Raw genomic sequence first — 12,841 nt, forward strand, 5'->3', positions numbered from 1 at the left:
CTAAAGAAAGCAATAGGTTTACCTTCTTGACTCAATATAGCTCTTATTGCACTACCACTTGCATCACATTCAACTTGAAATGCCTTATTGAAATTAGGAAAAGTCAATATAGGAAACTCAACGACCTTTTGTTTCAAAGTCCTAAAACTCTTATTAGCTCCATGTGTCCACTTGAATTCCTTTTTATCTCCTCTCATTTCCTTAGTCATAACATTACAAACAAAACTGAAATTTCTTATGAACTTTTTGTAGAAACTAGCCAAACCATGAAATGATCTTACCTCACCCAAATTTTTAGGTGTAGGCCACTCCAAAAGTTCTTTTACCTTCTTAAAATCCATCTTCAAACCATCAACTAAAATCCAAAATCCCAAATACACAATCTCTTCTTGCATAAAAGAACACTCATTCAAATTAATCATCAACTTCTCTTCTTTCAATCTCTGCAATACTTGTCTAACATGCTCAAGATGTTCTTGCTTAGTCTTATTGAATATCAAAACATCATCCAAATAAACAATCACAAACTTACCCAAGAATATTTTTAGGACTTCATTCATCAACCTCATGAAAGTACTAGGTCCATTAGTCAAACCAAAAGGGATAACCAACCACTCATACAAACCATCTTTTGTCTTGAAAGTTGTCTTCCATTCATCACCTTCTCTAATTATGATCTGATGATAGCCACTCATTAAATCAATCTTGGTAAAATATTTTTCTCCACTCAAAAAATCCATTATGTCATCCATCCTCAGCATAGGAAACCTATATTTCACTATGATCTTGTTAATAGCTCTTGAATTAGTACACATTCTCTATTTTCCATTCTTTTTAAGTGCCAATATAGAAGGTACAACACATAAAATCAAACTTTCTCTGATCAAAGCTTTCTACAACAACTCATGCACTTGTTTATTAAGTTCTTCATTCTTTGTAGGTGTCAATATATATGGTGCTTTATTCGATAAACTAGCTCTAGGAATCAAATCCATACAATGACCTATACTCCTTATTGGTGGTAAACCATCAGGAATATCTTCTACAAAAATATCCTTATATTCATTCAAAAAAGTTTCAATTTATGTGGGTACTCGGCTTCTACCAATTTCTACTGTCACTTAGTCATTACCAACTTTTGCTGTTACTCAATCATTACTACCAAAACTTGATCTTCTAGGAATTATAGAAAAATAAACTTATTCCTTTTTATTTCCTTTTGAAATTATTTCCCAATAACCATGCAAATTCTCATAGTAGTACAGTTAACCTCATCTGGACTATCAATCAAAAGTAACAATATTTTCTTTTTCCCATTCACCCAAAGAATTTTTTGGTTCAATCTTCCATCATGTATAGCATATCTATCATATTGCCAAGGTTTATCCAACACAATATGACAACAATCCATAGGAATAATATCACATAAAACTTCATCAAAGTAATGCCCAATCTTGAACATTACAATACATTATTCACTTACCAATATCTTATGCCCATCTTTGATCCATGAAACATGATAGGGTTTAGGATGCTTCAACCTCTGCAACTGCAACTTTGTAACTAGATCTTTCGATGCCAAGTTTGCAGAACTTCCACTGTCAATGATTACCTTGCAACATTTTTCAGCCATCTTACATCTGGTCTTGAAAAGACTTCTTCTTCAGACAGGTTTTTTTGGAAATATAGATGAAGTAACTAAGAGGGGGGGTGAATCAGTTACCACAAAAGAAAATTTAGATCTGTTAGATGTCTTAAATAACTAATTACTACTATCACTCAGTAAATACATCACATAAATGTTGTAACTCGGTAGATTAATTTGTTACTGATATTTAAGTATTCATAATTATTAGCATGCATGCAAAAGTAAATAATATGAGCACAAGAGACAACAGATTTAAAATGAAAACCCAATATGGGAAAAACCACCAAGTAACTAGCTACCAATTTTTCACTCTTCTGAAGTGAGCCCTATTAGGAGCCAACCCTTTTAAAGGTTACAATACACATTGTTAGGTGTGACCTTGTTAGAGGATTTAATCACCCTATTAGGAGTGGTCTTGCTAGAGGTCTTTAGGACAATTCAACTCAACTGTCACCTTGTTAGAAGATTTACAAAATGGCTGTTAAACCAACTCTATTTAGAGATTTCGAAATCACTGCTACAATGGTTAGAAAGTAGTAATGAATTGACTTGAATATGATGCAACTAAATATGCTAATTACATATCTCTATTCTACACCATTAGATCCTCCTTGATCAAATATAGCTTTGCTACTCCTCAATGATCTCTGATCATCCTTGAAAATTTGTTCTCACAATAATCAGTCCTCCTTCACATTCACATTATATAAAATCCATCACACACACTTAGAATTTGCAACTTGACCTCTTATATATACCATTCAGATTATCAAGTTAGCTCATTCACAAGTTACATTTACCAATAAACCATGCATCAGTTGGCTACAAATATTACATTAAGAAAATAAACTTTATTCCTCAAAATAATGAAATCATTCATTAGCCAACCTTGCCCAGTAAGCACTACTTCCAAAAATAATTTCTTGAGTTGACCATCTTAGTTTGGTTAATATTGTAAAATTTGCAAAATCCTTTGGCTGCCGAGTGAACTCAATAAGAACTAAATTTCCTTCATTGACCATGAGAGCTCAGTAAGAACTATCTCTGCCATATTTCTCTTTGATGACTGAGTGAGCTTGGTAACAAAATGAATTTCCTTGATCAACCTTGAAAGCTTGGTAACAATTTTCTGCACAAAGTAAAGCCTAAGAATGCTCGGTAGACACTGAAAACCTTCTTTGCTAACCTTTTGAGCTCAGTAGACTCTATCTTTTTCCTTGTTGACCAACTAAGCTTGGTAGACTTTGTCTGATAATTGATATGACATTTGTGTAACATCAAAGACAACACACAATTGAACAATTGTATCCAACAATCTCCCTCTTTGGCATTGATGGCAACACAACATGTCATAGCAGAATGAAATTTGAAAACAAATCTTTTCTGATAGAATGCTTCTCCCTCTTATGTTTCATTTCACAAAACTTCTCAAATACAATAATCTCCCTCTTTCATAATAATATTTTTTTTGCAAATTTTAGAAAGATATGATAGTAAACTCTCCCTCTTTGACAACACATGCCAAAGATAACAGAAACCAAATGAATAGCAATGTACCTTATGTACTAATTCATATGTAATATCTTCATTACTTTGCTACATCAACTGATAGATCTTCAATTCTGTTTCTGTTGATGCATCACTAAAACTATATTTTAGTGAGCTTCAAATAGGGGAATGACCCCTAACTTACCTCTTAGATACAAGAATGCATCTTTAGGTAAAGGCTTTTTGAATATGTCAGCAATTTGATCCTTTGTATGGACATATTCCAATATGATTTCCTTATCTTTCACCAATTCTCTAACAAAGTGATACTTTATAGTAATATGCTTGGTTTTTGAATGCATCACTGGGTTCTTGGATATGTTGATTGCACTTGTATTGTCACAAAACATAACAATAGGTTATTTGATTTCTTGCTTCATACCTTCCAATAATTGTTTGAACCACACAATGTTTGAGCAGTTTATTGCTGTTGCAACATAGTCAGCCTCTGTTGTGGATTGGGATGTACAATTCTCCTTTTTACTTGTCCAAGAAACCAACCTCTTTCCAAGAAAGAAAGCTCCTCCACTTGTACTCTATTTGTCATCAACATTCCCTGCCCAATCGGCATTAGTGAACACTTTTAAATCCAAATTTTCTCCAAGTTTATACCATAATCCATAATCTTTAGTTCCTTCTAAATATCTCATGATCCTTTTGATTGCCATCATGTGATTTTCTTTTGGTTTTGCTAAGAATCTTGCGACAATTCCTACTGCAAGGGCAATGTCTAGCCTTGTGTGCACTACATATTGCAACTTTCCAATCATATATCTATACAATATTTGATCCACTTCCTTTGATTCATCAGCCTTGGCAAGTTTCAATCCAATATACATAGGAGTTCCAACTAGTTTACAGTCTTTCATACCAAACTTTTTCAGTATCTCCTTTATGTATTTACATTGAGTGATGTAGATGCCATTCTTATTCTGATGAATTTGAAGACTAACAAATAATTTAATCTCACCAAACATTGATATTTCAAATTCCTTGTTCATTTGTTCTAAAAGTTCTTTGTAAAGATCATCATTTCATATGAACAAAGTATCATCTACAAATATTTATGCCAAAATAATCTTATTATCTGGTCCTTCCTTGATGTACAAGCTACTATTATCATTAGTTCTTTGAAAACCAATCTAAATAAGATAGTTATGCAGTCTTTCATACCATGCTCTAGGGGCTTGTTTTAGACCATACAATGCTTTATGTAATTTTTAGACCATGTCCTTCTTTTCTGGATCAAAAAAACCTTTAGGCTGTTCAATGTAAACTTCTTCATCCAGTATACCATTGAGAAATGCTAACTTGACATCCATTTGATAAACTTTGAATCTTTTGTATGCAGCATATGCAAGTAAGGTTCTGACACCTTCCAATCTTGCAATAGGAGCAAAAGTCTCTCCATAGTCTACACCTTCTTCTTGAGAGTATCCTTTGCAGATGAGTGTAGCTTTGTTCCTTGACACCTTACCATCTTCATTTAACTTGTTTTTGAATACCCACTTGGTTCCAATTACATTTTTGCCTTTAGGCCTAGGTACAAGAGTCCATTTTTTGTTTTTGTCTATCTGTTCTATCTCTTCATTCATAGCTTCAGTCCAACTTTTACTTTCTAATGCATCTTTGACATTTCTAGGTTCAAAATCAGCAAGTAAACAAGTACCTTTCAACTTACTTCTTGTCATTATTCCTTTAGATTTATCTCCAATGATTTGATATAGTGCATGATGCTTTCTGATATACTTGGCTAGCATAGGCTCCTTGCCTTTTGAATGACTTGCATTGTTATCCTTCTGTGCTTCAACTTCTAGTTCTAGTTCAGGTTGCTTGAGTTCGGTAGCTATTGATTTGATAGCCTCTATTTGCAACTTAGGTCCTTGCAACTTGGTAGGTATTGAATCAGTTTGAACTTCCTACAACTCAGTATAGAAGACTCTAGAGTAGAAGATTTCTAGTTGACAGATGTGCCTGGCACTGTATCAGGTTCAATGAAAACAAATCTCCTATAGTCTTTAGGTTCTCTTTTTCTTTCTTCTTCAGTTCTTTCTACAAAATCATCAACTTTTACATGTGCACTTTCTATGAATTTGTGAATAGACAAATTCAAACATCTATATGCTTTACTTTTGCAAGAATATCCTAAAAATATTCCTTCATCACCCTTTACATCAAATTTATCTTTTCTTGATTGTTTTAAAATGTAACATTTGCTTCCAAATACTTTTAGGTAACTTACATTGGGTTTGTAGCCATACCATAAGTCATAGGGGTTTTTAATGAGTCCTTGTTTAACTGCACTCAATTCAAGGTATGAACTACAGTGTTGATAGCTTCCTTCTAGTATTTGATAGCAATGCTCTTTTCAATCATTAAGGTTCTTGCATAGTCCATGATATATTTGTTCCTTCTTTCAGCTATTCCATTTTGTTTAGGAGTTCTAGGTGCTAAAACCTGTCTTTTGATTCCCCTTTCAGTGCAAAAGTTATTGAACTCATGTGAAATGAATTCACCACCTCTGTCTGACCTTAAAAATTTTAGTCTTTTTCCTGTTTCCTTCTCTACTCTGGCCAAATACAATTTGAACTTTTCAAATGCTTCTGATTTCTCTCTTAGGTACATGACAATCATCATTCTTGAGTAATCATCAACAAAAAGAATGAAGAACTTTTCACTAGTATAACTTTCAATGCCAATAGGTCCACACAAATTAGTATGCAAAATTTCTAAAATTTCTTCAAATTGATAGTTCTTACTTTTAAAGCTAGTCTTTTCCATCTTGTCAATTTGACAATTCTTGCATAGACCCACCTCAGGTTTCTTTATGTTAGGAATGACTCTTACTTTCTTGAATTTACTTATTTTTAAAAAGTTATTAAAGTTCACATGACACAACCTTCTATGTTATAACCAACTTTCTTCAACTTGAGCAATAAAACATGAACATTCACCAAGTTCAAGATAAAAGAAGTTACCTTTTGTTTGAGTGCCTGATCCAATCAACTTTCCTTTGCCATCCAGTAGTCTTGATTTTCCATGCATGAATTCTACTTTGAATCCATTATTGAGTAGCTATGCCACACTCAACAGATTATGTTTTAGTCCTTTTATCCAATATGCATTATCACATAAAAGTTCTTTGGTCAGTGAGATTCTTCCTTTTCCTTTAATGCAACAATTTTCATTATTATCAAATCTCACACTGCCACCATCATAGTCTTCAAAATGTTCAAACTTAGTTTTATCACCAATCATGTGATGAGAACAACCACTATCTATAATCCATGTATCATTTTTTTCTTACATGAGAAATGAGTGCCATTTTCTCATCATTATCAAATTCATCCTTTACAGCAATGTAAACAATTTCATCTCCTTCTTTATCATTAGAAGCATTAGAATCTTTAGCCATGAAAGATGTTTTCTTACCTTTATCCTTGAATTATTTGAAGTCTTTCTTGCCATTACACTTGTGACCTTCCTTCTCATCCCTGTTATGCTTATTTGGGCACCTAGCAGCAATATGCCCAATTTCTTCACAAGAAAAAATAGATTAGAGGTACCTTACTTTTGTATTTCCCTTCACCTCCTAAATATTTCCTTGCTAGCAGAGCTTCAACCACCTCAAGATCACTGTCTGAACTTTTTTTTGATTCTTCATCACTTTCTGATTAAGGATCCTTTATCTTCTTGCCTTTTTCCTTGAGTGAAAGCTTGGCTTCAAATGTTGATTCAATGTTCTTGGCAGCTGGAACATAATTATCATGGTTGTCTAGCTTGCATGCAATCAATCTTCCAACTATGGCTTCTAAATTTATCTTATAATTTGCTACACATCTTCTTTCTTGAATTGCAGAAACTCTGATTGCATAAATAGGAAGTAGAGTTCTAAGAACTTTACTTATAACTGTCTCCTCTTTGATATCTCCTCTAGATGCTTTGATTGTACTAACACTTGCTTTAATTCTTTCAACATATTTTGCTATGTTTTCATCCTCTCTCATCCTCATTTGATCAAATTGTCCTCTCAAACTTTCTACCTTGGCTCTTCTTACATTATCATCACCTCCATAAATCTCTTTCAGCTTGTTTCACATTTGAAAAGTAGTTTTGCAATCCTTGATGTCATCAAATTCTTTATAACTTAGAGAGGATGCAATATCTATCATCATGTTGTTCTAAGTCTTTTTTTTGAAAATATCATTGACAGATAATGTACCAGCAAGTTTTGCATATTTTTCATCAAGGTACTTCAGCCTTGAATCACCAATAGAAGCCAGATGATGTCTCATTAATCCTTGCCATGTCGAGAAGTTGTCCTTGTTAAGTCTTGGAATTTCCCTCTTGTAAGACATCTTTATCTTTGGCTTAGATCCTTGAAATATTTTCTTGCAAGCACCAAAAGCTCTGATACCAATTGTTTGAAATATAAATGAAGTAACTGAGAGAGGGGGTGAATTAGTTACCACAAAAATAAATCCAAATCTCTTAGATGTCTTAAATAACTAGTTACTATTGTCACTCAATAAATACATCATAGAAATGCTATAACTTAGTAGATTAACTTGTTACTAATCTTTAAGCATTCATAATTATTAGCATGCATGCAAAAGTAAATAACATGAGCACAAGAGACACCGGATTTAACATAGAAACCCAATATGGGAAAAACCACCAAGTAACTAGCTACCAATTTTTCACTCTTCTAAAGTAAGCCCTGTTAGGAGCCAACCCTGTTAAAGGTTACAATACACACTATTAGGTGTGACCTTGTTAGAGGATTTAATCACCCTGTTAGGAGTGGCCTTGCTAGAGGTCTTTAGAAAAACTCAACATAACTGTCACCTTGTTAGAAGATTTACAAAATGACTGTTAAACCAACTCTGTTAAGAGATTTTGAAATCACTGCTACAATGGTTAGAAAGTAACAATGAATTGACTTGAATATGATGCAATTAAATTTGCTAATTACAGATCTCTATTATACACCATTAGATCCTCCTTGATCAAATATAACTTTATTGCTCGTCAATGATCTCTGATCATCCTTCAAAATTTGTTCTCACAATAATTAGTTCTCCTTCACATTCACATTACATCAAATCCATCACACACACTTAGAATTTGCAACTTGACCTCTTATATATACCATTTAGATTATCAAGTTAGCTCATTCACAAGTTACATTTACCAATAAACCATGCATCAGTCGACTACAAATATTACATTAAGAAAATAAAATTTATTCCTCAAAAATGAAATCTTTCATTGGCCAACCTTGCTTGGTAAGCATTACTTCCAAAAACAATTTTCTGAGTTGACCATCTTAGCTCAGTTAATATTGCAAAATTTGCAAAATCCTTTGGCTGCCAAGTGAACTTAGTAAGAACTAAATTTCCTTTACTAACCATGAGAGCTAGATAAGAACTATCTCTACCATATTTCCCTTTGATGACTGAGTGAGTTCAGTAATAACTGAATTTCCTTGATCAACCTTGAAAGCTCAGTAACAACTGTCTGCACAAGGTAAAGCTTGAGAATTCTCAATAGACATTGTAAACCTTCTTTGCTAACCTTCTGAGCTTAGTAAACTTTGTCTTTGGCCTTTCTAACCAATTGATCTCGGTAGATTCTATTTGATAACTGATATGACATTTGTGTAACATCAAAGACAACACACAATTGAACAATTTTATCCAATAGTTTCTCATCACTTCCCTTATTACAAAGTTCTTCTTACCATCAGATTTTCACCAACCTTAGGTCCACTTGGTGAACCCTTAGTGTCTCCTTGAATCACAACATCTCTATTACCTTGCACACTTTCAAAATATCTACATTCAAAAGATCTATGTCCTTCTTTACCACATTTGAAACAATTACCATGAAATCCACCTCTAGAATAAGAATTACTTCCTCCTCGGTAAGAACTAGTACCTCGTCAGTAAGAATCACCACCTTTCCTCTCAATCTTTCTCTTGTCATCATTCTTCAATTCAAATTTTTCCTTATCTTGTACATAATTGTTAGACCTTCCACCTTCTCCATAAGATCTACCTTCGCCTCTCTAGAATCTACTACCTCTACCGCTTTATCTTTGTTCATGTTTCTTTGTCAAGATCCCCTTAGCTTTCAAGGCATATTGGTATGCTTCTTCCACACTTTCCAATTTCAAAAAACTTATTTCATCTTGGATTCCAAATCTTAAACCACTTATGTACATTGCAATTTTCTCAACATCATCATCCAAATTCCAGATTTGATGTCCAATATATAGAATTCCTCAGTATACTCCTTCATAGTCATGTCTCTTTGTCTCAAATTTTGCATCTTTCTCGGCAAGCAAACAAAGGCTCCATGAAATAATAATACTCAACAACCACATGAACTCAACAGCCAAAGATCACTCAGCAACCAAAGATCACTTGGTAACCAGTTAAAGTCGACAACCAAAGACCACTCAATAGCAACTAAGAACTTGACATCAACAATGAAGCTCCACATCCACTAAATGCTCATCATCCACTAAGAACCTAGCAAAAACTAAGAACTAGCACTTGACAACAACTAAAACTTGGTAGAAACTGGTAGAATGAACAAAAGTGTAGGATTACAAGGAAACCTAGGATGCTCCTCCATTAAAAAATTAGCCAATCAGATTAAGAGGAAAAAAGAGAAGCATCTAGATCATCAATTATGTTTAAAAAAAATCTACATATAGCTATTTAAGAGCAGATCCAAACCCTATTCTATCTAATGTGATGTAATGGTAATGTCTATGTAAAGGGATTGTATGTTGCAAGAAAAGTTTTGAAGAAATAGAGTATAGTGACTGAGAGGAGTAGTGAAGAGGAGTGAATAGATATATCAACGATCAAAGAGTGGAAAGAGAAGATTCATAATCAACATTGTAAGTAAAAACTTAAGGCTTAGGTACTAATATATTTTGGCAAGTGAATCAAGGTAAGTCTCTTAATAGAGCGGTCCTAATAGGCCTAGTCAAATCTCCTAATGGAGTACTTATTTCATTTTAAGTTTTAAATCCTTTAATCAAGGTAGAACTAAAAATATTGGAAGTTCTTAACAAAGCAAACATCTCATAGGGTAGATGATCAAAAGTAATTACATTTGTAGCCCTAACAGATAATTTTTTTTACTATAGTAGTGAAGCTTTGTGGGTGTCATCATTTTATCTTCACCTTGGAGGGTTTTTGGGTAACCAAATATCTTGTTACATGTTTATACTTATGCTTATGGATGTGATGCATAGTTAGATCTATTTTAGCATTTCAAGTTTAAGGTTATATTATTCATAATCTAGATATGAGATGGATTAGTGGCAAATACAATTAAGTTTAATTTTCTTTGAAGGATAAAAGTCTTAGAAGAAGTTTAACAACTTGAGAGTTGAGTTCTTAGAGATGGAGGCTTTAGAATTGGGGAAGATTATTGAAAATCAGATGCTTGACATCCAGATCATACTATAGTAGCTTGAAGCAACATGAGAGAAATTGAAGAAATCCTTAAAGAAAAGGAAATAGATTGCTATTCAACAAAATGATACACTCTATCAAGAAGTAGATACTAAAGCAATATTTGACAATGGAAATTCCACTTAAAGTGATACAACTATAGAAGATCTATTAGATAAGAACAACATTATGAATGAAGAAGTCAAAGGATTGAAGAGAGAACATGAAATCCAATCAGTAAGGCTATGTGAAGTGATTGAACAAAAAAGAAAGTTAAAGAAGAAAAAGTCATGGAAGAAGAATATAAGAGACAAATGGCTACAAGACCTAATGAAAGAAAATTTGATGTGTAGAAGCTTAAAAATGTTTAGCCAGACATGATGAATCAACTACTAATTACAATTTGAAGAACTAATAATATCACCAAGAGTACCTAGTGACACCTCTAAACTAGGATATACCAAGCACTCTTTATCCACTGAAGAAGGATAATCATCCAAGAGTGGAGAGAAAAGAAATGCAAAGCCAAAGAATTAACCTACATTCTATCATTATGGAAAACCTAGATACATAATAAACGTCTGTAGGAGCAAGCTTGGTAAGTAATCCTATGCCTAAGTTTACTAGTAACTATTTTAATTTCAAGAAACAAGGTCATCAAGCACATGAATGTAGATCAAAGGCTAGTATTACACCAATTCAACTTATATTTAAGGGATACTACTACAACTATTAGAAGTATGTATATAGAGAACAAGAATATAGATCAAAGGAAATATCTAACTAGACACATAAAAGGAAAGAAAACACACCAAAGAAAGGTAACTTCTACAATTGGGATTACAACACATGGTATAGTTGTCATTACTATGAAGAATATGATCACATTTTATAAAATTTCATTAGGACACATTTCAGAGGCAATTACAAGAAATGGTTGAATGGAAGCTTAGTTTTTTTTAGTTGTCACAAGACTGGACATGTGAGCAAGAACTGTAGGAGTAGAGCATCGGTACCAAAAAATGAACACATCAACGAAAAATGAAAAGTTGATGAGATAAATCAAACTTGGAAGAAGAAGGTAGAAGCTGGAAGTAGTAGAAAAAATGAAGCCATGATCACCCAAATAAATGGAGAAGGTGATCACACTTCCTCAAATGAATCAAGAAAGGTATGCAAGGATCTGTATATTTAAATGCCATATCATACATTAGTTCCTAACATAAAATGTGACAAAGGCATATTTTCATAAGATAAGATGTATTAGGATAGATTGGTGGAAAGAATCAAGCAAAGAAATAAAATACACTATTGGTGCTGAATGCTAATAATATTGTATGTATTGACTAAGCATTCCAATATAGACTGAGTGCCTACATAGATCGAGTTGATGTGTTGGCCGAGTTAAATGAAGACACTACTGACCAATTTGTGTAGTGGAGACCAAATTAACAAAGGGTGAAGTAATGACCAATTTGATGAGACAACTAGATTCTACCTAATGAAGCACATAACATTTATGAGTTCCCTAATTTGAATGAATGAAGGTATATAGTGGAAATTTGAATACATTTTGCACACCTTGCATTCACATTTTGAGAGCTTAAGAGATTTGTCAAGTGATTTCAAAGGTGATTTAAAGAAAATTTATTAGTGAAATGTGATTGAGTGTTGATTGATAGTAGTGTCAAGTTACTCAAAAAAGAAAATTTCAACACTAAACACATAAATGGCATCTAGATCAACATCCACAACAAAGAATCAAGGCAAAGAGGTTAGTAATGTTCAATTGGTAAAGAGTGACACTTCTCCTCCACCTAAATACCGAGTTGTTCTAGATATTGCTATGAATGATGATTCTATGGGTGCACTATCATCAATACCACCTAGGGTTATAATGATACCTAATGTACATAGTTGTTATATGTGCAAAATTATTGAATTTTGAGACTATGAGATTTGAATGGCATATGAGAAACTATGTGATGGGATTCTAAAATACAAATTCAATATTATGGAGAAGAAAGGGTTAACACTTTCCCTAGACTTCCCAAAAAAATTCAAAATAGAGTGGATAAAAGCCATTTTGTCCTAGATTCACAATGTGTAGTTATAGCTTGAGAATGGGCTAGTAAAAATTACAAAGAAAATTATACAAGTAGTCACAAGG

Source organism: Cupressus sempervirens, chromosome 11, assembly GCF_028749045.1.
Source record: "Cupressus sempervirens isolate cs-2001-9-10 chromosome 11, ASM2874904v1, whole genome shotgun sequence".
NCBI lineage: Eukaryota > Viridiplantae > Streptophyta > Pinopsida > Cupressales > Cupressaceae > Cupressus > Cupressus sempervirens.